Genomic DNA, 26,510 nt, shown 5'->3' on the forward strand with positions numbered 1-26,510 from the left:
TTTATGATTTAACAGTAATTCACTATTAGCTGAAAACATGACCTGGGAGTGTATGGCGGATGATATATCATCATGTAGGCATTAGTGATGGATGTCCTTCTAAAGGCTTGATAATTCACTTGATAGATGCCTATGCAAATACCCCACCCTGCACCCTCCAAAAAAAAATATGGAGAAAGACTTTGGATGAAACTGTGGATTCTTGGATCATTACTTTCTCAGAAGACTTCCAGCATTCCCCGTGTTTTAGATGAGTGAGGAATACAAAAATCAGCAGAACTAAAATATCACAAGGAGACCATTCTCTGTATCATCAGAAACCAGGATGTTCAGAGAAATAAGAAAACTTTTCAAAAACATTTCTGAGTTTTGCTTGGTTTGGTCTTTGGATGAAAGTTCTGGTCAGTTCTTATTCATACCAGTTTGCCTGTTTCTGCTCAACATGGGGAATAGTAGCTATCAAAAGGAAGCTACATATCTAACACCAGAGCTTTGTAGTCACATCCTCAAGTATTTACCTTATAGCTGGTTGAAAAATGGAAAATATTGGCAGAAGAAAAGTATCAATTTTTTTCCATTTCTTATTGAAATTTCAATTTGTATTTTTTTTTCTTACCAGCACAAATCTATATAAGCCTCGGGGGCATGCACACCTGGACGGCTCACAAGAAAACCCTATCTCAAGGTCTTCCTCCAGAGTCAGACAACCATAGAAATGAAGACTATTAAGAGGAAAAAACCGAAGAACGGAAACTTTCTGATTCACTCTGAATTTAGAGAGAAGTTTATAGCTATCCACAAAGCACAAACTGTAGCAGTGCGAGCTTCCCCAACACTGTCTACCTTTGTACCTCAAGCAGTCCCCCAGGGATCACATTTAATGCTGAGAGTCTCTGTAGCCCATGGCCTCTCAACTGAGATTGTCAGCAGGGGTGCTAATTAGTGCCAGTTGTGGAGGATGGCTTATGTTGAGGTAGACACATGTCCACTGAGAATTGCACTGACAGCACTAACTCATTTCACATAGATACTTTTATGTTAATGCTTTAGCTGTCCTTGATACTTGGAGTTGTTTAATTAAAGGAATCCTCAGAGGAGATGGGTGAGAACATGCATATACCTATAGAAACACACACACACACATTATATATACAGTATGCATATCACATGTTAATCATAACTTCTCTGCAGATGCCAATCAGAAGAACAAGTTAAAGTTATCAAGAGGGGAAAATAAAAGAATCTCTGTTTTGAAAGGTAGGTGGACTTGACAAGTCCTTTTATTAACTCTAATTATAGAGATTCCCACAAATGGATGTCAAACATTTTCAGTGTGTTTTTCTAAAAAATGTCTGTGATGGAAAAAGGAAGAACTCCACCCCGGCAGAGCATTTCTTCTTGTTTGTTTTACTATTTTCACTGTTTTCTTTCTGCTAGAGAGACCAAGAAAGAGAGGCATTGGAGAAAAAAAAATCTCTGGCCCATATTCAAATTCCGGATGCCCCTCAACCTAATTGGAAAGCAAACAGTGACAATGTTTGCAGTACAGAAAGCATATGACATACCATATGTAAAGCGTTAAAAAGAGGGATTTAATAATAATTCTCCAGTCATGTTGTTGGAGACTTAAGACCTTTTATCTTCCTTAAAGCATGTATTATACGTATCTCCTCCTTGCACTTTCATACAGGCAGACAGGGGAAAACATGGCTTATAAAAAGAAAGTTGCAATCCACAACTTCCAAGGGCTCATTTCAGCAAGCCATTCCTATTCATCAAATTACTTAAATATATTCTTAAAGTTACATGCCTTTCAGTCCCATTGACTTTAGTGGGACTTAAGCAGGTGCTTTGAGTTAAGCACCTGCTCATAAGTGCTTTGCTGATTGAGGACCAAAAGCATCTGATCTGTCTAATTTGCCTCTGTCTGCAAAATACATCTTAATGCTTTGTATGAAGAACTCTAATAAAAAAAGCAATCATACTGAGCCATATTCCTTCCGTGATCACATGTGGTTCCAGTGGGGTGGCATGGGTGTAACAGAGAGCAGAATATGGCCCCATTTGTATTCAGTAGGGCTCAGATCCCCGAAGGGATTTAAATGTCTATAATTCTCATTGATCTGGGACACCATTTAGGATCTGGTCCTAGTTCCCAAAGATATTCCAGGATAGCACTCGCCATAGGAATAAGGTTAGCCATTTATGTTAACACTATGGATGGGTGGGCTACTTATTAAGACTTGAATTTTACTCCTTTAAAAAATGAATCCAAACCTTCTGTGTGGTTTGGAAATGGTTGTGGAAGGCTCTTCCAACTCCCATGGTTCCCGTAGTGTGTCACCAGCTTCCTCCCCAGCAAGGCTTCTGATCCCTCACTTGCCTACCACATGCATTGATTCCTCAACATACAAACAGCCTCATTCCCCCTCCCCCTGTAAAATTCAGATCCATTTAAAATTCCCAGATGGTTTGGTGATGTGCCTAGCTGTGGTCTGGGTTCACGCTGACCTCTACTTTTAAAGATATCTGAATGGTTCATCAACAAATAAGATTTTCTTCTTAAATGAGGATGATGATTGGTGACGGAGGTTAATCCAAATGTTTAGGCACATTTTGATTTTTTTTCCCAAATATCAAATTTAGAGACTGTAAAGGCTGAAATTATATCACAAGATTATGGGTAAAATCCACAGCGGGTATAAATTGACATAGCCTCATTGAAGTCATTCCAGTTTGCCGTGGATGAGAATCTAGCCCTATATGTAATGTAAACAAAGGACATTTTAATTCCAGAGAATCAAAGAATTTGGATATAGAAAATACCTCACTAGGTGATCCTTTACAGTCTAATGCCAGATTCTTTCCTAAAGTATATTCGCCAGCACTTAATCTAGTCCAGTTTAAATGACCAAAAAGAAGAGTGCTTCCATCACTCCTAAAGGACGGAATTCCACATTCTAATAAAAATTCTGTTATAGTCATTTTGTAGAACAATATTTTTCTTTAAAAAAATTCTTTACAAATGAACACATACACTAAGTAAAGGGCCCAAATTGCATGTTTGAGTAACTGGGTGAAACTCCATTGAAATCAATGCAGCTGTGTCTGCAGATAATTTGGACCAAATATTTTTTAAAGCAACTAGCATAATCCCTGACAAAATTAGGATTTTAAAAAAATCTTAACTGGCTGTCTTTAAAACAGTACATTTAAAAGTTATTAGTTGACTGACTAATAAACAATTTTTTTATTTGCCAATAAAACAATAAGGATACCTATATATAGTGTGGTTATTCAATTTTCAGAAAAAAATATTACTTGCCTTATGAAGCCTAGCAAAGACTAAAACACAATACTGAATGTCAGCAGTTTCATTTAGAGGTAAGAGAATTGACAAATAAATACACCAATGCATTCAAAGTAAACAAAAGAAGCTTGAGCCAGTTATGGTCCATGTTGATGAAGCGCATTAAATCATAACTCTCCAAGGAAAAAATGACCTGTTAAAGAAACTGTCTCCAAAACCAAATATTCACTGCAGTGTGTTGTAGGCAGGATTTACTGTGCAAAGCCAGAAGGAAAAAAGCTTGGGGAGTGTTTGGGGTTTGGCTTGGTCTTAGGTACTTTAGTTAAATGTTTTTGCCAAATTATGTGGATCCCTCAAAGAATAAAAGATGTCTTATTTGGTGAGGTCTCTCAGGTGAATCTGTCACCCATCTGCCTGAGTAAGCAACAGTAGTTACATTACATGCCATGGGAAAGCATAACAGAGCTGGAAAAACCTAGTCACTGATTCAGTGTGGTACACGTCACTTTTTCAACTGCTGCACAGTGGCATTTCATTTTCAGCCAGCGGACAATCTCTACACAAAAGAATAAATGGACACAAATCAGATGTCAAGAATTATAACATTCAAATACCCATCAGAGAACACTTCAACCTCCCTGGTCACTCAATTTCAGACCTAAAAGTTGCAATTCTTCAACAAAAGAACTTCAAAAACAGACTCTAGAGAAACTGCGGAATTGGTATTAATTTGCAAACTGGACACCATTCAATTAGGCTTGAATAAAGACTGGGAGTGGATGGGTCATTGCACATATTACTATTTCCCCATGCTAATTTTTCCCCTACTGTTAACTCACACCTTCTTGTCAGCTGTTTGAAATGAGCCATCCTGATTATCACTACAAAAGTTTTTTTTCTCCTGCTGATAATAGCCCACCTTAATTGATTAGTCTCGTTACAGTTGGTATGGCAACACCCATTTTTTCATGTTCTCTGTGTATACAGATCTTCCTACTGTATTTTCCACTGCATGCATCCAATGAAGTGGGTTTTAGCCCATGAAAGCTTATGCCCAAATAAAATTGTTAGTCTCTAAGGTGCCACAAGTACTCCTCGTTTTTTTTTGTTGCTACAGACTAACACGGCTACCACTCTGAAACCTATAAGGCATCATTACTCAAACCCACCACAATACATATAGACAGAGATTTGCAAAGCTGTCTACATGATTTAGAGGCCTAATTTCCATCAGGTGGTTTTGAAATCTCAGCTACATAGTCCTACTCTACTTTAAACTCCACCTTCGCTGCAGAGTGAATTCCATGAGTAACACTGAGCTTCTGTTAGAACGGCCCTCTCTTCCTGCATAAGAGGAGGATTTCAAAGAGCTTGGACTATACTATCCTGTGCCATTCAATGTAGTTTTTAGCAGAGAGCTAACTTTTCCAATCCATTGATGGATACAGGTACCTAACATTGAAGAACATCATGCTACCATAATAATAATTACCATAATAATAATTACAGCTGACTAGAAATGGTGGTGGGAGAAACATTCATGAAATTTTATTTCAATCTTTTGTCAAAATTTGAATTTTTGATGAAAAATGCCATTGAAATTTCTAGATTCAAAGGCATTTCAACCAGCCCCAATAATGATTCAGACAGCAACTTTCATCCAAGCACCTTGAAGCCGTGCACAAAGAAAAATATAAAGTTCACGGCATTCCTATGATGTGGGTATTGTTACACCCATTTTTCACATAGGTAAACTGATGCTTGGATAAGTTAAATAATTTGACCGGGGCCCCCAGGGAATCAGTGACAAATACAGGAACAGCAAGATGGAGCAGCCGTCTAAGTCGCCTGCCCTAGCTACAAGTCTGCACACATAAAATAGAGAATAGAACTGCAGGGTTCAATTTCTCTGTGGCAAAGAAGGATTCAAGTTGTTTAAAAAATCTCAAATCTAAAGGGTCATGAGTAACAACACAAGATGCTCTTCATATTGAGAAATGGGTGGTTGCTATATGAAGCTCAGTTGATATGATTTGGCAGCCTTTACTGAAACGAGTAGTCTAAGTGGCTTTCCAGGGATTACACACGTAATCAAGGATTACTTACGTGTCCGGTGTTTGTAGGACTGAGCCCATAATGACTTTGCAAGTGGGTTTGGATGTACTCCATGCCTTTGGAGGTGCCCACTAAATGATCGATGAGAGGTTTTGGCTCATGATACCATCGTTGCATCCTTGAAATCTGAATTTGTTTCCCCAAGCCTTTAAACTACCTCTCTATGGTCAGTATTTCATTTAAAAGGCTGGTAATATGAGTCTTTGTTTGTGTTTCTCTGTGTTTTTTTCCCCTCTTGCCTTCCTGTAACAGCTAAGCCGTAATGATTCCTGATATGGCAGTACTAAAATATGTTCTTGCTCCTCCTTTGCCCTTTTTGTACATTGCAAACGTGTGTAAACTCTTCCATTTAGCCACCAATCCCAGCGCATTTAAACATTCTAGATTTCTTCATTGTTACTGTGGAGTGGGCCGGGTGGGTTTGTTTTCTCTTCAAACATCTGATCAAACGTTTCTGAGGGAAAGCTCACAATTTTAGATTGCTAAAAGGATGTTCCTTTGGAGGTATAGTGATACAATGTCGAGTTGGGAGGAAAACAGTTTTTTCCATTCTGTGAGGATTTCCCAGATTTAAAAAAAATGTTCCTACCTGAACTGGGATGAAAAGAGCTCAAAAATTTTCATGAACCAACCAACCAAAAACTGGGTTAGTAGCCCTATCTTTTTCAATAAGGGCATTGCAGTCTTTAATGTCCACTGAGAAGACAGGACTTCCATTTAAATGGCTGACACTAGGTTACTTGTTCAATACTAATACAAAAGGAACAATGTTTGTCTATCTCAGCACTTTTAATGCTCTCATCAATATAAACAATAGAGCACCTCATAATCATCAATGTTTTTTACCTTCACAACACCTTTGTAAGACAGAAAAATATTATCCCCATATTACAGATGGCAAACGGAATGATCGGTTAGGCTAATGTAAGTTAGACTCATGTAAGTGTCTTGCCCAAGTTCAAACAAGAAGTCTGTGGCTGAGCCAGGGGTTGAACCCCAGTTTCCTAAGTTGCAGCCAAGTGTCCCCACTGAAGAAATGATCAGTGCCAGGCCCGCTTAGTTTTGAGACCTGGCAAGAACGACCCAGTCAAAAGTAATGCAGCTGTTGGCCACCACAGCGTCTTTTGTTCATTACCAGTTGGGGTTGGCTGGGCTGATGATGCTCAAATGTTGTTAGAATTAGGAAGTCATTTTTTTCTTCAGGCAATAACAAGCTCTTAGATCTACAGTCATGACCAAAAAGTAGCGTGTTCTACCCAATTGTGGGGGGGAAAGAAGGGGGCCCAAACTGAAAAACAAAACAAAAACTTTTCTGTACAATTCTTGTTGGCATTGCTTGGAAACTCAGAAATCCCTGACTGAAAAATCAGATTTAATGGCTGCATTTTACAGAGGGGTGTTGGGGATATCAGAATTTTACCACTTTCAAATGGTGATAACCAATTAATCTCCTGAAAATAAGCTACTTTACACCCATGGTAATGAAGTTTGCTATTCACAACCTGTGATATTCCTTAGGGCGTGCCAGCTAATCAAAGCCACAACACCCACCTGCAAGTCCCTTTCACATTCTACAGAACTTGTAGACATTGATTTCCTATCATTTTGATGCTGTGGCTGGATAGGTGTTTCCTTCATAAATTTACTTGCTTTCCCCTCAGGGTTTCTCTCTCTCTCTTTTTATGTTGCGTTTTTTTGACAAATTCAAAGTCTTGCATGGATTTAAGATAGCAAGATTAAATCCTTTCCTCTATTCCATTACAGAAATGCATTTTCCTAATGATCTCTATGGGTTTGATTGCTTAGGCTTTTGAGATCACATTTTGTAAGAAAAAACTGCACACTCACAAAGAGGTGCTGAAACAGGTATTGAAGTAACTACAAAACAAGTGGCCTCAGGGAAAATTCAAGGGGCTCATTCTCTTACTCTACACCTTACGTAGTCATTTGCATCAGTGCAACATGAGTTAGGAAGTGGTTGTAAAATGCTACCATTCGCAATCAGCAGCATTTTACCCCGAGTTTGCGCTCATGTAAATTACAACACAAGGTACAGGGCAATGCAATGGGTCTGATTCTACTCTCCTTTATACCAGTTTTACACCAGTGAGTTTCCATTGTCTTCAGTGGAGTTATGCTAGTATAACAGAGAGAGAGATAAGGTAGGTGAGGTATTATTGTTTATTGGACCAAGTTCTATTGCTGGAGGGTACATGCTTTTGGCCTACATGAAGCTCTTCTTCAGGTCTGGGGAAGGAAATTAGAGTGTCTGAGCTAAATACAAGATGGGACAGATTGTTAAGCATAAGAGGTAACACATGTTGTAGATGGTCACTTGAAATGAAGCGGGCAATTGAGGGTTAGATTGTCATGCATAACAGGTTTGAAGTGGGCAACTAAGGGTAGCAAGCAGTCTGGTGTGTTACGAATTGTTGTAATGAGCCATAGAACCACTATCCCTGTTGACTCCATGGTTGTTTGTGTCTAGCAGGGTTCTGAATATAGGTTCCCTGGCTCACCTTGTGCCAGTTTCCTTTGAGGATGAGTGTTAAAAGGTTAGATATAGGGTGATCATCTCGTGAAAAGTGATACTGTGGTGAGTTCCACAGGTGATACTGTGTGAGTTCATTTGAGAGTATAATGATTGGTTTCAACCATGTAGTTGTAACAGTGAGAAATATCAGGCCTGCCCCTCTCACTCTCTCTCTCTAATTCACCCATCTTCATGAGAGCTAAGTGACAACTACCTCCATTAAGGAAATTACAATTACCCAGAGACTTCACCGTTTCCTGCATCAGGACTCACCAACGGGTCTCAATGTTGCCACCTCTTGCCATTGGAAAATCATGAGTCTGCCCCACTCTACCCCCCAAAAATCATGAGGATTTTTTTTTAATGAAATGCGGGCTCCCTTTATTTCCCGTCCAGTTTCTGAGTCTTTAAGGTGTTCTCAGGTCACACATCTGGCTGACAGTGGGAGCTCCAGTCCCTGGGGCTGGCTGACAGCAATTTCTAAGTAAAATTTATTAAACCTGACTCATGGTCTCCGAGTAGAACTCTCAAATGCCCAGATATTTATTTTTTTTCCAGTTTGGAAAAAAAAAATCCGGACACTTGAAAATTCTATCCTGAGATCATGAGTCAGGCTTAATTTTTACTTAGAAATTGCATCTCTTGTAATTAATTGAGGAGGGTCTGGACTGTCCCTGCTTACATCTCTCCTTTCTTCTTCCTTTCCCCTCTACTTCTGCGACACGAATGTCCATTTACAGTTTTCTTTGAAACCCACACCTGCAGAAAATGATACTGAAGAAACTGAATATATTTAGGAAGACAGTAAGGGATGCCACAAAGTGTTGGATAAAAAATATACGCAGGCCAGATTTTCATTTGGTGTTGTTCAGCCCTGTTCCTGAGAGTTAAATAGAGCTATACGAAGTTATGCCTGATGAAGATCCAACCCTAAACCGATTGACCACGATTTTTTTGTTGGTAATAAAATATTATGGTTTTTTTTTTTATTTGTCTTCCACTGGGGACAGTGGAAGACAAAAAGAGTGCTTCACTCCTGAGGTTTATGTTTGTTCAAGAAATGCTCGATACAAATAAAATGCTCATATCTTGTACTTTCTCCTGAGCTCTTTTGAGCATGGAAAGTACAGACACACACACTATATACAGATACAGGCTGCAACACTTTGTGGTTTGTTCTAGTGTCCATCTCTATGTTGCAGTCAAAGTAAGGATAAGGATGAAGAAATTCTCCCTGATTTACTGGCATTAGTTTCCATCCCTGCTGTTCCCAGGCTGGTACATTCTGTTTCAGAACAGCTTGTTACCTGACACCTAATTAGAAAAAATAGGCACACATAGGTGGTTATCCAAAGCCGCAGTCCTAAAATTAGGGCAGAACACCCTGGAATTATGCAGTTGCATCCAATTTTAGGAAAGAAGCAAGGGTGTTAACAAGGGTATTTCACAGCTGTGTTGGGAATCCTCTGTATGTTGTAAAGATAGGACACATTCTCAGTAGGTCCACATGGCCATGAAAACTGACATCTCCTTGAATGAAAAGGTGACCAGATCAAGTCTTGGATTGCATGTAAGAGAGGGTTTCAAACCATGATTATAAATTGGCCCACACCAAAACCATGGACTCAAACATTCTCCTAAACTGCATGTATGTATATGGGTGTATGCCCACACATGGCGGTTGGGATCAGAATCTGGGGCCTGACTTGAATTTCACAATAAAACCCTATCTGTAATTGGGCAAAGCAAGTTTTGGCATCTGTAGACCCCAGAGATGGCATGTTCAAAATCTAGATTTCAGGATAAACTTGGACCAAGTACTATCTTGCTCAATGAACCTATTTTTAAAATAGGGGAAAAAAAATGATGGAGACCAATTAGCTTAAAAGGAAAAGACCATGTCCATTCGTTCTTTGGAATTGACAACAAAGTTGACAATTAGTGTCTTGTGTATATGAGTCTGATGTGGACACATGTCCATAAGGTACTAGTCCCTTTCATCTGAAATGCTTTAATGCCCCTCATCAGTTCTCCTTCTAATCGCCCACAGAACAGTGAGGAACAGGAGTGCCACATATGAATTTAAACATGGACAGAACAAAACTAAAAGTAATGGTCTAGGACCAGAAGTCTCACTGCCCATTCCTTTTTCTAGACACTGTTACAAGTGGGAGAATTTCATGACACATCTGGAGAGCAATAATATTTAATGCTGAAGAAAGCAATAGGTTTGCATGGAGAAGCTGGTTCATTCAAGAGCTGTATGACTTGGCAGCTTTGGGGAGCGTTTCCTGCATGCTTGTCAACTTTTCTGGCAATATGTGGGTCGTTGAAGCCTGTGCTTTATGGATTCTGTAGCCTCTGGATGGCTTTGTTCTGTATGCCAAATGTGGAACTACAGCCTAAGAAAACAGAGTTGGTACTATCATGCAACCTGGGAGGGATTTAGTCTCAATGTAAATGTTTCCAATGAGCAGATGTCTGAAAATCACAATTTACAGTACAGTGATTGCTCACCATGGGAGGCATTATTGTGCTTAATCTTCCCCTCCATTACCATCATATCAGCAGCAGAGGGTTGGATTAATGTTAAATTGTCACACTGCTCTATAGGGTTCCTGGTTTGCCCTTCAGTTCTGGCTGGAGAACAATATTTTCGATTCCTGAATGTGAGAACAGAGAAGATCATTCAGATTCATCCATGGAACAAGGCATTTTGACTTCAGAGCGGGGAAGTTTTCCTTGCAGGTCCTCTGTATCCTCATGGAGCTCAGAGAATATCCTTTACTGCTTTTCCTCTCTTGAATCCCTCCATCTTCAGGGCCTCCCATTACAAGGTGGTGGAACTCATTTTGGAGCTTGCCAGTTTTGTCCCTTAATTGTCTGGGAAGGTTAATTAAAGTGAGGCACTCCATTCCCATATCCCCCAGGGTGCATCTTAGCCACAGGAGTGATAGACTGGGGCCAGGAATCAAATCAGATGATTCATGTGTGCTGTACAGAAGACTACCATGTGGCCGCCGACCTTTTCAAAAGCTTTCAGAAACCCACAGAGACAGAAGTTCGCAGGAGATGAGTTTTCCTAAGCTCTTTTGTACAGAATTTGGGCTACCAGCCAAATCATCAAGTTGAGCCAATTATTCCCCTTGCCCATCTTTTCCTTTGCTCCAGTAAGCTGCACAAGTGGCCAGTGGCTGATTGCACTGTAGAGAATTGCTTTGCCCTGCAACCTCTTCACTCTGGTAGCAGATGCCTTTAGTTTTAAGGGAATCTGCTGCTGTCCAGCAATTAGACATTTCCAGAGAGAACTTCTATTCGGTCAGAAGATTTCCTCTGAGGAATCTTCTGTCAGCACCTTTGTCTCACCCCATTTATTTCTCCAATGACAACTTTTAGCCAGGGGTGCTAGTCTTCCTTTTTGGTCTGTGTTTGTACTGCACAAAGCAGAACTGGGTCCACTTCATGACTAGGGCTCTTGGGTGCCTATGTTAATACAGATAATAAATAATAATAGTAATAACTTTCACCATATTCAGATCATTTCAGTAGTCTTCTATTGTAATTACTCTTTGTTAATCCTCTCTGGCAACATGCTCCTTGCTGTACAGGAGGGAGTGTATGATATGGTCCCTTTTTGAAACAGGGACTGGTCAGTTCCCCATGAACATGCTCAAGTTATTTTTTGTGGTGACCATGAAGCAGATTTCCTCCTAGAAGTGAATAAATGCTGAAATTTCTTATCAGAGTAGGTGCTGACAGCCATGAGTGCTGTTCATCACAAAAAATAACTTGACCATATTAATGGGGAACTGACCTGTCCCTGTTTCAAAAAGGTGGTAGTCGCTAGAATAACGATTTGAGGTTAAACAATCACAGATAGCCCCTAATGTCACATTACTCCTGGAAGTACATTGGCTCTTTAAACAGTTACTCCAACAGTCATCAAGGTGGTGGTTACTCAGATTGTAAACTCTTTGGGGCGGGGACTGTCTTTTTGTTTCTGTGTTTGTACAGCACCTACTTCTGGTCCAAGACTGGGGTTCCTTGCTACCACCACAATACAAATAATTAAATAATAATAATTATTATCATCATATTGCTGGAGACAGACCAGGAAATCAATACCCAAATCAATTAAGAAAATAATCTTCAACAGAATTTCCCTTCATTCCATCCTTAGCACCTGAATGGAGATCACACGTTCTGCTACGGTCCCCAGAAATATAGCAGGGTTTAATTGCTGCTGTTTCTGGAATTATTCTAATCAGCTGAATCTTACTGTGCATTAAATGGGGAGCTGACCTCTGTATCATCACACTAAGGGGCAACTCCATGCTATCCCCACTCAGAATAGGTCTAACCATGCAATGAGAACGAAGTAAAGGGATACTGAAATGTGCAAGCATCAAAGCAGATTAAGATTGACAGGTGAGTGGTGAGTGACAGAGGGTTCTGAGAGCAATCTGATGTAGTTCAGCAATTGTGAAGTCTGACATTTAAATTGCAGGCAGCCACGGGCTCATTCCAGGAGCTGCTTGCGGTTGGACACAGTTTTGATCATTTAAAAAAGAAGGGGAAAAAAAAAAGAAAAATCAAATTGTTCTCGGAAATCACGTTTAATGTAGAAATCTGGTTAGTATTAAATTGTAATCTGCAGTTTTCAAGTATACTATTCCTCGAGGAAAACATTTCCTGTTTGAGGACCGTGAGTTTTAAGGGCTCCCTTATTGCATCACTTCCTGTGTCAGACCCAACCAGCCTTCAACATGCATTAGGGTATTGATCATGTTAATTTCAAAATGATTGTTTTTTTTCTTTTAACTCTGGGCAATATTCCAATCATATGGCTCAATTTAACTTTAGAATAATAGGGCCAAGCTGGTATTTTCTACACTATAGCTAAATAGCGCTTTAATGAGAACGGGAATATCGGAGGCACTCGCCACTGAAATTCAATTTTATGAGCAAATCATGTTCACAGAGCAAAGCGATGGGCCATTAATTATCGATTTATACAGTGCTAAACTGATTTTAGAGGCAGGCCTCCCTTTAATCCAACAAATGCCCGTACAGGAATTGATGTTGCAAAATATTAACCACCCTTGGAACACAATGATCAGCCTGCACCCAATTTCAGAATATTGAACAATAATAATAATAATAGACAAAGGCATCTGGGCAGCTTAACTATAAATATATATAGTTAAGCTGCCCAATATAGCAATGTGCTTGAGTCAGTGAGAGAGTCAGTGAGAAATTCAGTGAGAAAATCGCCACCTCCATTAACATAAAATACACACAACACAAGAACAAGACTCATAAACCATTAGGGAAAGAGGAAGGAATCTTGAACATTGCCCCTGGAAGAGACCACAGATGCACTTTGTAAAATATTTAACAATAGTTTATAGAATATCAGGGTTGGAAGGGACCTCAGGAGGTCATCTAGTCCAACCCCCTGCTCAAAGTAGGACCAATCCCCAATTTTTGCCCCAGATCCCTAAATGGCCCCCTTAAGGATTGAACTCACAAGCCTGGACTATCCCTCATTGGAGGAGCTTCGCACTGCTACATCCCTTTCTCCCTTTGCTATACCGAACCGAGGGAAGCTCAATTGTTCCTCAGTTTCAATTATCAGAGAGTGATACGTGGGCTTTCAGATGAACTGGTCCCATATGATTGGGTGGGGCAGAGTAGCAAAAGACACGGGGCTTGATTCTTTTGTTGCGTACACTGGTATAGTTCTTCTGATGTCAACTGAGCCGCACTGGTGTAAAATCCGTGTAAACCAGAAGAGAATCAGCCCCTAATCGCACACATGGAATGTAATTTCTGATGTATTAAATACATCTATATCTCTTAAAGGACATATAACTAGACACTTACAGAATCAAAGCACCCAGTACACTAGGAGTACCTCTACAGGCCGGTCAAAAAATGGGAAATATTTTCTGGAAAAAAAAAAGTGAACATGATATTTTCTCACTATTCCCAGCAGGGGTGCTGGAACAGTTTGTGTAGTGGGGGTGCTGAGAGCCATTGAACCAAGCTGTAAACCCTGGATCATAGGTGCTGGAACTAGAGGTGATGGGGGGCTGCCACACTCCCTGGTTTGAAGTGGTTTACAAAGTGCATCTGTGAAACAAAACGTTTAATTTAACATTGATTGAAAAAGAAAAAAAAATAGTCTTGAATCAGATGGACTCAAAATAAAAACAGAATAGGTCTTTGGTTTTAAGGGGTTTTTGGCTTGCTCGTTTCCCCTCATTTCTGTCCCCTTTACCCTCCTTCCTCCCCGCCCCCCATCCAGGAAAGAGGAAAAGGGAAGAGAATGGAAGGAAAAACCTACAAAAACAAACCCCCAAACCTAAAAAAAGTTAATTTTGATGCTATTTGATTTGAATCCAAATTTAAAATGTCCATTTCAAATTGTGTTGTCAAAAAATCAGAACATTTCAAACACCGTGATACGTTTTCACCAAAATATTCAGATTGTGCAAAAAGCCGTATTTCATTAAAAAAAGTCCAACCATTTTTTTAAAGCTAGACTTAGCACTTCTAGTCGACCCTCATCAACTCCACTGTGCCCTAACAATACTGCAGTGTCATTCTGAGATTACATGAACTGGAGACTGTCATAGCCACATACATGGCCACGGGAAGAAAAGACCATTCAAAGCAAATTGTTGCCTTGCTCACCTTAAATTCTACATCCAGTTTTACGGCCTCTTTACTCACCGTGTTCCAGCTGAGATGACCACAGCAGAAAGAGGTGTATATAATAGCCCCTAGATTAGATTGCAGTCATAATTTCAGTCTACCAGTAATCATTCTAACACTGTTTTGAAATAAGGAGGGTTGTGAAATATTTAACTTCTGAGCCAAAGCCCTGTGATCTTAATTTTTTTTTCTAAACCAGCTTTGTCCATTTCTAGACCTCATTCTTTATTACTTGCAATTGGACTTTCTTGAAAAAGACTCTTGGTTTCATACCATGGCTATCAAATATTGGATGGATCCAAGACAGTTCTTGGAAATTAAATGATTTAATCCCAACTATCCTCTTTCAGAGAACAAAAGAAGTTACTCAGTGTAGTTAGATAAGAAGACTTGTTTTCTAAATTACACCCTTGCTTCAAGAATGCAGATCTATGGAAACTAAATTCTTGTAACTAGAGTAGAGGCAGCTCAACTTTTTCTTTCACTAAATGCTTTCTTCCTAGAAAATGATATTGTTGATTATTCTGGAGATACCAAGTGCCTTTTCATTTTTAATAAATAATTTGCTTTGCTATAGATACAACTGCTCAAACTGCAAACTGTTATTAAATTGGAGTGTGCTGTGGCTGAATAGACTAACTAACTAAAGTTCTCACGAGTGTTTTCGATGAAGGAAACTATTGCACTCAGGCTTATTGTATATTTCACTCCAATACTTTGTTTCCCTAAGTCATGATAAATCCAACATGAAGCAATGTTGGAATTCAGTGCGGACATATGAGTGTTATCTCCTACAATACTGGAAAATGTTAAATCGATTTCACAGCAATGGGACTTAGCAATGTATTGGCACTCCCAGTTACCACATATCAAATGTGACATGGAATATAACATTAGTTGCAAAAATGAAACAGATTTCAGTTGTAAATTTCCAACCTACAAAACCAAAGGAAAAATTATTCTAGAAATTGAATACCATACCCTGACAAGGTCTTTTTAGGTGTTGGTTAGCCCAGGCTTAACTTTAAGAATGTGCTTAAATTCAACTGTGTTCAGCAAAGCATTTAAGCATGGGATTAACTTTAATCATGTGCATTAATCCGACCCTTAATGAAAAGATGATAATGTGCTGACAACATTCTGATCCTGCAGTATGCTGAACTTCTTCAAAACCTATAAACTTCAATGACGCTCAGCACCATGCAGGATCCAACCCCAAATCTTCATTTTATTAAACCACTTGATTTTGCAAAGCAAATTCTGTTCTTTACACCACCAGTATAATTTCATTGAATTCAGTGGGGTTACACTGTTGTGAATTGGGAATTGATCCTGCACCATTAAAGTAAACAGGAGCTTTGCTATTGACTTCAACGAACATAGGATCAGACCCTAAGAGCATAATTTCATGCAGTAAGTTTAACAGCTATGTAAGGAGATATGTATCTATTATGTAGCTATTAAAGCCCAGAAAATATATTCCCAATAGTCAACTTGTCTTTACAACAGCTCTTTTAATAAAATATGAATTAAATATCAACCAGAATGGTAAAATGCCAGCAAAATATAATATACATGCTAAATATACACACCTTTTTTTTAGTAAAATACATGGTAAATGTATTTCTAACATATTCAACAATGTATAAGCCATATGTTAAATATTACAAAATTGGTCAATTTTCATGCTGGTTAAAATATTTTTAAATGTATTGTGTCACACCATATAATTTAAATAAAACGAAAATTGACCAATTTTGTCATACTGTGACTACGCTGCACTTTGCATATATTATCCCCTCCTTTATTTACATGTACATGCAATGCAATTTACAAAAGACATAACAAAATGCGCAGAGATGATTTTCCCTCCATTAACCGTAAGAAAAACCCTGCCCACTTTTGTTAGTGTGTGTAAAGAAAATGAAATCAATCAGAGAATTTCCCTTTTCTGTCTAGCCCGAATTCTGCTCTCTGTTTTGCTGGTGTAATTCCACTGCATTCAGCAGGCTATATCTTCAGTTAGTAAAAATCACTATCACTGTTTCGAAATCAATGGTGCTGCGGGCTGAGGTTTATTTTCCTCGCACCTGTACTGGTGCCATATGGAGGACAATAGGCCAAATTATTTGCTGGCATAACTCCACTGACTTCAGAGTTTAGCCCAGTGAGACTAAGTCTCCTCTCACTCACCTTGGTTATGCACTCACCATGCACATTGCAAAATAATGGCATTGAAGTTAAGTGGAGACTACCTCTATAATGGAATCAGAATCAGACCTTAGTGTTCAGTGGAATCACTCTGGGTTTCAACCAGTGTGAGATAAGAATTAAGGGCCAGATCCTCAGCGGCTCTGGAGCTACATAGCTCCACTGATTTCCCCAGATAAGGATCTGGTGCTAGGTCCACAGATATCATTGGAATTACACTGGATTTACATTGGTGTAAGAGAGACAGACTTTAGCCCTCTGTCCAACTTTTTCTCTCTCTGTCTCTGCTTAACACAGGACAAATGTACAAAGTAAATCAAGCTTCCTGTGTTTCAGCTTGTAAAGAAACTTTTGCAGGCTAGTACGGTCATATCCTAAAAAAAGAAAAGGAGGATTCGTGGCACCTTAGAGACTAACAAATGTATTAGAGCGTAAGCTTTCGCTAAGGTGCCACAAGTCCTCCTTTTCTTTTTGCGGATACAGACTAACAGGGCTGCTCCTCTGAAACCGGTCATACCCTAGAACAACAAAATCCACTGGCAATAAGAACGGAGAGAAAACAGCTCATTTTCCAAGGGCTTTCCAGTCTGTTTTTTGCTTTGGCTCCACGAGCCAGTGTTACAGACTTACCAACATTTTCATATTTAACTGACCAGAATTTTCATAATTGGTAAACACAGTAAAATAGCTGTGAGACATGGTGTTCAGTCAAAAGGGGGAAGAGAGAGAGGGAAAAAAACAAGTTCTTTAAGTAATTTACATTTGACTCAGGAAATCTGGGAAGGTGCCCATAGCAGCTAAGTGATCAGGCTCATGACTCAGAGTGATTTTTCTTGAGGTGTCACTACAACACACAACTGCCATGTGTTCTTTCTTGGCTCAGCTACGCTCTGCTGATGCTCCAGAACTAGGACGGGCTGCTCCAATGTACTCGTTTTTCATCCATTTTCTTCACCAAAGGGAAGAGGACAAACATTTTGATATATGTGTGAATGTGCTTCCCCATCCCTGCCCCCGCCCCCACGCCCCAGTGCACCAAAATGATCTACTTGGGAGGGGACTCTGGTCTTGGTGAATTTCAGGATTTTGCCCAGAGTGCGATGCCTGCGGCTATGATGACATCATAGAGTGGCGTCAAGAGCAGATTAGATGGCCAGTAGAGGAAAGGAATAACTAATTTTCAAAAGCAATTTCAGTCAAATTTGTCAGACTCACCCATTTCGCTCTTTATTTTGTGCCTGCTCTGCTAGCTCCTAACCGAAAACCATAGTCCTGAGCCTCTAATGCTCTATGCCTTGCACCGTCCTTTACATCACTGCAAAGGAGCTGAAAGTGCTGCCCATTCAAAACTGGAACCCATTTGGCATCCCCACACCTGAGAAAAGTAGAGCTGGTTGTGAATTTTTTGACAAAAAGGTTTTGGATCGAAAAACGGTGGTCATCAAAACCAAAACTTTCTCCAGAAAATGCTTGGTTTCCAGGAAGTTCTCAAATGGAAAAATTATTTTTTAAAAAAATTGAAATAGTCGAAACATCCCGTTTCAACACTTTTAAAATGAAAATTTTTAGTTTTTTTATTCGAAACGACTTGGTTTTGAAATGTAGGCCAATCAGAGTAAAAATGGTTCAAACAAAAAGTAACAACTGAACCAAGCCAATTATTTTTGTGTTTTCAGCTTGTGAAAAGTTTCAAGAGTCCAACTTTCTGTCCCAGTTTGGGATACGAACATTTTTCAAAATTTTGAAAATTTTCACGGGACAGGAAAACCATTTCCTGCCCAGTTCTAGTGAAAACTACAATGGAATCTTCAACAACTGGGATTGATCAGAGCTTAATTTTTATACCACATTCCAAAGGCAACATAAAGACCCTCTGTGCTAAACAGGGACTTTCGAGCAGTACTGATTCACTGGAGACAGGAAGAGCACCACTGATTGTAACATTAACACCATCTGGGTTTTACCTTGTGGTCTCCTATCCAAGCACTGAACAGCTCTGATATTACTTAGCTACGATGACCTAATGAGATCACGGCCTGAGGTGATACAGCTTCAGTAGAGGAAGAAATAAAAACACCTTCTTTTAGGAAAAAAATAATAATTTTGAGAACTGCAAAATTTCTCTTCACCTGTACGCAAACAATATAATGGTTTGTACAGGGTATGAGGTTGAGATTGACTTATTAGAAAAACCATCCAGCGCGGATTAAATTGGACCCAGGAGTATCCTGACCACTAACATCTCAGCACTGCCAAGTCAGACCAGGCTGCACATCGCAAAAGTGCCAAATCATGGTCTCATCCCTCACTTCCTCTTCTCCATCTTGGGTTTCTCCTCTTGGGAGCTTGGCAGCATGCTTGCAACAAGGTGTTGCAGCAAAGATTGCAAGATGTTGCAAGTGGCAAGCGATTGACCTGGCCATGCAGATATCCTAGCCCAGATCCTTGGGGATGGGGTGAAGTGCTGGGAAGAAGGGTAAGTGTCTGGACTGTAGCATCTATGTATATTTTTTGCTGATGTTATCGTGATAGGAAACGTCAGTGGGGAGGTCAAACTGCACCCCGATAGAGGGACATACCGTGCAATTTACTGATCTTTCCATTGTGATTTTTAGAAAAGGGAAGTTGATTTGATGGTCATTACAGTGAGGGACTGGCTCCAGTCAGTGGTATAGTGGGCAGGCCCTGTTCACCACAGCTCATTCATTGTCCATCATTGCTAAGTTGTCCTGCTGCTTCACTTCTGGGCCCACAGAGATCTCGGCTAGTGCAGCTCAGTCCTGACTCACAGAACCCTGATGCTCGTCCACTCCAGGGGTCCAAAACAGCTCTGCAAATGTGTCTTATTCCTGATCTACAGAATGTCTGTGCTATTGCAATCCCAAAGCTCTGTACGGCTCCTCTAATGTGTCTTCCTCCTGACCTACAGAACTTCTGTTCTATGCCGGTCTTGCCTCCTGCCCCTCCACTAGGTTTGCTAACACACCCCAGTCCTGACTCCTGACCCACAGCATGTATCATATCCCACACCTAAAATCCCCAGATAGCACTGCGGATAAACCACAACCCTGAACTGCAGCACCATCTGCTATTCAAGTTCTGGTTCTCTCTTAAAACAGACTTTGCCAAATGTGCCACCCTGCCAATGTTCTTCAACTCTGACATGGAGGGACCATATACAGAGTTAAAAAAGAGATTACAGTCTCCAGGCCCATCCCGTCCATGGATTAGCTTCATGTGGATACACATTCCCTTGGCAATGCATGACTACCAACTAATTCATTTCACATAGGCCTCCAGAGAGTTTTTAATTGACAATGGCTTTTAGATGATACCACCCTGGGTGGTTACAGATCAAGTGACACAGAGGTGCAAGATTCCACAGCCCTACTAGTTATTCAGACATAACAAAATTAAGAGAAGAACACAACTTCCCTATGGATTCTATAAAAGGTTCATCCAATTTAATGCCGGGCCACCATTCTGCTGCTATTTACAAATCTGCTGAGTCTCTATACTTCAGAATTTTAGGTGCCTATTGATTAAATCCTTCCCCCCTGCCCCCAATTTCTGGCCTTGTGTGACCATCATAGATTTCTTCAGGTTTTTTTTTTTTTTTTTTGAAGGAATGTGAAATAATTTGGCCAAATTATAGTATGAAACCCTATGTCCTGTTTTGTTCTGAGTTTTTCTTTCCTTTAAATGAAAGATAAATGGCAGATAATGACTCACTCATCTCAATCCACCTTAGTAAGCCCCACAATCGAATCATATTGCAAAGGCATTTAAGGTATGCAGTGCTGAAGAAAAGTGCTTGTCAGGAAAGATAGAGAACAAAGGGCACCTGAAGGTTAGTAAATATTTTTCATGGGTTCTGTTAGCTGCGGTTTCTTTACTGGGGGTGTATACCAGTTTCAGCTTTCTAACTTCTCTGTCAGACACTCAGCTGTACAAGGGAGTGATTAGTTGAACTTCCAAGTTGAGGGCTATTGTTATAGGTATGGTTTTAATATACCCACAGTTCTTGGCATTGACATTCATTTTCTGACTCCAGGAAATCTTGAACTGTTTATTGATTTAAGGCAAGAAATAGAACTTTGAGATGGAGCTAATTGGCAGGATGCATAATCCGCCAGTCACCTAAATAAGTATTTCCATTAATTGGGAGCTGGCTTTGCCGTTAAAAACTGCCTATTCTAATATCAGTAATTTCTTAAAGACTCTCTGTGCTAGGTTAAATTTTCAGTTTACATAACAGGGCAGATCATTAAGTATAAGTTTGCCAGATAGAGTATTGCTATCCTCTTTCCAAGGTTCACAGAAGCGCTCAAACTTGTCTTACCTAAGGGCATCACCCCAAACTGGCCAGACTGAGGATGCCCATGGATCATACCTAAACCATATAACATAGAGTAAATTTCAGCTTTCACGCAGAGGAATATATGGCAGAGACTACAGATCCCAGCAGTCAACTCTCCATCTTGGTCTGAGTGTCCGTATGTAGTCGTTAAGGAATGTGTCCCTGAAGACTAAAGACGGGTATATCACTGCACCCTGCCATGTGTTATTGCTGACTGCTCCGTTTCCCACAAGACACAGCAAGCCCATAACTACTATATATGGACATATATAGGGTCTTCTGGCATAACTCTATTGACATCAGTGCAGTTATGAGAGTGGAGAATTTGACCCATAGTTACATTTTCTCTTAAATGTTCATGTGTCAGGCAGTCAGGAAAATGCAAGGTTCCAAAGTGCTCCAAGCAGAAATAGCAGTAGAGATGGAGCAGAGTGCAAGGTTTATAATCTTTCCTTCTTCGGAAAGACACAGGCCTAAGTTAAATACATGAGAGATCCCACACTGGAAACAGAAAGCCACCTAGCAGTATCTCAACAATCGTTCTCCCAATTAAAAATAACTCCTTTCTTCCCTGCCTCTCATTTTACAGTAAATTAGATATGAAATCAGATCTGCTTTCTCCGCTCCCCTAATCTCTACTGACAGTTTAGCATTAGAAACATTTTGTTTGGGCCTCACAGAATCTCAAGAAGCCAACAGCACGAAACAAACTGAGAGCGACTTGGAAGAAACTCCCAGAACACTGTAGCAACAAAAGCCACAAAGAGCCATAAACTTGAGAGTGGAGACGTTCCCAAGCAAAACCATGGCAGGGCCGTGGGGAGGACAAAACAACTGGTTCTGTAAGTAAGTGATAATGTTGACCTTGGAGTGCACTTAAGTAGCATTCTTCAGTGTTGCTCCATCGAAGTCTAAGCATCGTCATATTGATTTACATCAGCAGAGGATCTGGCCCCATTGCAGGGATAACAAGGACACTTGGGTCTTCCCTTTCCAATGGACAATTCATTTCATAATGTTGCCCTAAATTTCTGGCCTATTTGCTCTAGTGCGATGATTATACTCACCCAGCAATAGATGCTTGCAGATTTAGCCCCTTGGCAGGCAGCCAATCAGATTAGCTCATCTGAAGACATGATATAAATCAAATTTAAAAATAAAATACTTCATCTTTTTTGGAAACCTTGGTAAATTTCCAGGGATGGAAAAAAACAAGCCCCATCTCTTTTGATTTCAAGTGTTTCTTGGAATAAAAGAGTAGAAAAGAAACTGCTCAGTAAAAGAAACAAAATAATAATCAAAGTGAGACCAAACATCAACATCCAACCTTGATTAGCTAACACCAGTTTCTACTCAACAGCTAAAAAACACTAACCAGGGAAGCATGAAGAAGACGGTTCAGCTTGTGCCGAATGTCCACACTCTGTGAGATTGGTTCCTGAAGAGGTGAGAGTTGAAGTGTAAAGGATATACATATCTTGCTAATCTGAAAGCAGGGAACCCATAAGCAAATATTTCCCTTGCATATATAGTATAGGCTCAAGTTCTGCCCTGAGATATATACCTGCAACTCCCTGGGAACTATATGGGCCAGATCCCTGGCCCTAGCTCCACTAACTTACAATTGCCAGTGATATGTGCCATAAGATTTCATTTTCTTATATAAAGGCAGATTTGGGCTTGGAGTAACTAGATACAGGTTCTGAGTCTCCTGTGATGTCACTGAATCCAAAACAAGAGCAATCTGGATAAGAATTGGGACGATGACTCAATTCCACAGCTAGTATAAATCCAATGGCACCAGGAGAGCTACATCCATTTACATCAGCTGGAGATCTGGCTCATTAATATGTGTTTTAAAGTGGTGATCTGTAAGAGAGTGTATAAAATATTTTATACTGCATCTGTTTGCGCATACATATGCATTGTTGAGAAGGAAGGAGTAAACCCCTAAGGTACATAGAGTTATCTTTACTATAAAGTATAAACACACTATTAGAAGGTAATGGCCTGTCTAATCCTGTTATTTTCCCCCAGTACGGAAGTCCTCTATTATTTATCATTTAATATTTGATAAGTTTGCCCTGCAATTTGCCAATCACAAAGGCTGGCAGAAAGGGAAAGGCGTTGACTGACTGTGAAAAGGTGGGGAGTGCTTCTTTAATCTCTCAGAGGCTGTGAAAAAGCAAATACTGATGGCTGTCACTGATTGATGTAGGACTGCCTATGGCAAGATCCCCCTGAGCCAATCAGCAGTCCAGGAACTGCGTCACACCTCCGAAAATTAAGCAATAATATTTAACTGAATGTGATAAAAATTCTTATCTATCAGCTATAAAACTTGGTCAAGGGTAATGTTTTGGTGGGGTGGTGAGTCACCCACTTGAAGATAAACAGGTAAACTTCCCTTGTTCCTGCTATTCCTGTGACCTGTAAGTCAAGTTTCAAGAAACCCATTTCTATTGCCTTCGCATGTCCCCGACTTTTATTGTTATTTGTGACATAACAATATCTGAAAGATAACCTGCAAAAGTTCAGGTCTTCCCTGAAGGAAAGAATATACATATTCATTTATACACGAGCTGCTCAAAACATTTTCAGCAAACAGCTTTTTCATCCAAAAATGGTGCCTCATGGGAAAAAAATATACCTGCAACAAAGTTATCTGGGTTTGCCCTGAAAAACCAAGAGCTGTGGCCATTTTTCAGTTTTCAGCAACCAAACCCCCCAAATTTCTGGTTTCAAATTGAAACTTTTTGTTTTGTGGTTTAAAACCAAAAATTTTCAGTTTTTCATTGCCAAAAAAACAACCGTTTTGGTTTTCAGGTTTTTTGAGAAAAAACATTTTTTTTGAGGGGGACTGAGGGGACATTTCCTGGCTAGCTCTTCTATATACACATATCTGAGAAATATTGTACTCCGAACAGCTCTTTGATGATACTTTTCTTTACCTGTTAAAGTCACTTGCAACTCTAATCGTATATATTACTATACAACCAATAAATATGTAATCACACCTTTAATACTGAAGGAGTCCAAAGGGCTTTACAAACTATTTAATAGGAATAAGCATATGGTGGAGATAAAGTCACTAGGTCAGATTCTCCTGCATGATTCAGCTCCCACTTAGATGGGGCAGAAATGCCAGAGTCGGGCTGTAAATGGCCAGTGGAGAATTCTCCTAGCAGAGAATTAAAGAAACCTAGTGGAGGTAGCTCATGAGTCCTCTTTCCCGCCTATGCCACCTTCGTGTAGGGGGCATCCTAAAAGAGGAAAGGAGCATAGTGTGGGGTAAAATGGAGGTCTGCTACTGTGATTTCCCACTAGTGTAATGTCCATTTGGAATCTTAGAATCATAGAATCATAGAATATCAGGGTTGGAAGGGACCCCAGAAGGTCATCTAGTCCAACCCCCTGCTCGAAGCAGGACCAATCCCCAATTAAATCATCCCAGCCAGGGCTTTGTCTTATGTCAGTGCTGTAAGTTAGAGCAGCTTCATGATTGCTCTAGCTGACTCCAGGGCTAGTGCAAGATCAGGGAACCATAACGGCCTCCCTGATGCTCCTTTCTCTGTGCTTGGGCACAGGGGGTAATCAAGCCCACTAACTACAAAAGACACCTAGAGATGTACCATGTCGGGCCTAATCCTGTGGTCCTTATTCAGGGTAAATTGAAAAATATTTGTAACATATTCATCAGCTTTGTTTTCCTTTTAGATATTTGCAAAGAGCAATAGCACTTGATCCAGCAAAGGCTTATTGTCAGGCACAGCAACTTTAATGGGCATATTCAAGGTAGGAAGCAATATATCCCATAGAAAGGGCCTGCAGGACCAGGTCCATGGTTTGATCACCTAAGCTGGGCCTTCTGGACCCATGTACCTGGTCATAGGAGCTTGCAGGATTGGGTCCTTAATACTTACGCTTTCTCCTGCTGCACAGGTTCCCCTACTGCTCTGCTCCTGAGCTCAGACCTGCCCTGAACCATTACGGAAATGATCCTTTTTTGCCATATCCCACCCCTGTGCTCTGTTTGTCTCCCAGCACGTGCTGCTGCATTTCAGGATCCTGGTTCCCCATCTCTTTCCAGCCCTTTACGCTCCAGAATTATATAGATGCGCTCCCAAATAAACTAACAACAATATTAGCAGGAACGACACGTTTTGGTTAATAGGCACTATGCCCAGAGGCCCCCAAATGTCTTAACAGAAATAACTAAAATCAACATTACAATAAACAAAGGCAATGGGCCTATAAAAAAACCCAAACCCACTTTGAGCACTCCTACCACTTAATCCCATCTGTCAATAGACGGCTGCTCTGCGGGGACTGGTCAGCATCTTTCTTTATTTTTCTAGGCATCTTGGCTGCGTGCAGCACACAAAATGACTCAGAGTTCCAAAAAGTGATTTTGAAAGTTGCTCTCTGCGGCTGCTACATGTTTGCTTTTCTCTTGACCTCGCCACTCAGTTCTTGCTGTTGTTGCAAAACTAAGCGGTGGGTTGGATCCAAAAAGTGAAACTGCAGCTCCTTCAGAGTCTCGCATTTTTGCAAAAAGTCCTTCCTGCTTCCTGTTTGTGCTCCCGGCATCGTTTCCAAAACAAAATTTCCACTGAGACTGAAAAAACCCAGAGCCACACTGAGCCGGATCGTGAGCTCAAAGTCAGTGACAACTACAGAAGAATCTAAGTGAGTTAAGTGCTCGAGTCTGAATTCTTCTATGTATCCAAAGAGCTAAGAGGCCTCAATCCTCCGGTATCTGTTGGGTGCAGCTAGGTGGATTGGTGTTTGTTGCTCATCAGTCCTGGGCTCTGGGTAGTTTAGAGAATGCTTTAAACTATGTCTGGATGGGTATATCTCCCACCCTGCTGAGGATGATGCCAGCTCACTCTATACTAGGAGCTGCAAGGATGGTTGGCATAGGAGTATGCTACTTGGGCTGTACCCCAGCTGGGGAGGCCAGGCTGCTTTCCAGCTCCTTTGCATCATGGGAATGTTGCAAAAGGACCAGAGCAGGGCTCAGGATTGAGTCTCTATGGCACAAAGTGACATCGCAAGCTTTACGCGGGGCAGTCCGTGCAGTATGCCTCATCCATGAGCAGGAAGTTCCACCTCTAGGGTGGAAAGCATAGTTCAGTTTGCATGATCCGTTAAAAGCTTGGTTTCTCTACTGAGACTGGCAATGAGGGGCGTGAATTAATGCCAGTTAAGGTGGTTGATTTAGTGATTTCCAATAGGAACTGGACTGAGATTAACAAGTT

This window comes from Lepidochelys kempii, chromosome 14 (assembly GCF_965140265.1).
Source record: "Lepidochelys kempii isolate rLepKem1 chromosome 14, rLepKem1.hap2, whole genome shotgun sequence".
Lineage (NCBI taxonomy): Eukaryota > Metazoa > Chordata > Testudines > Cheloniidae > Lepidochelys > Lepidochelys kempii.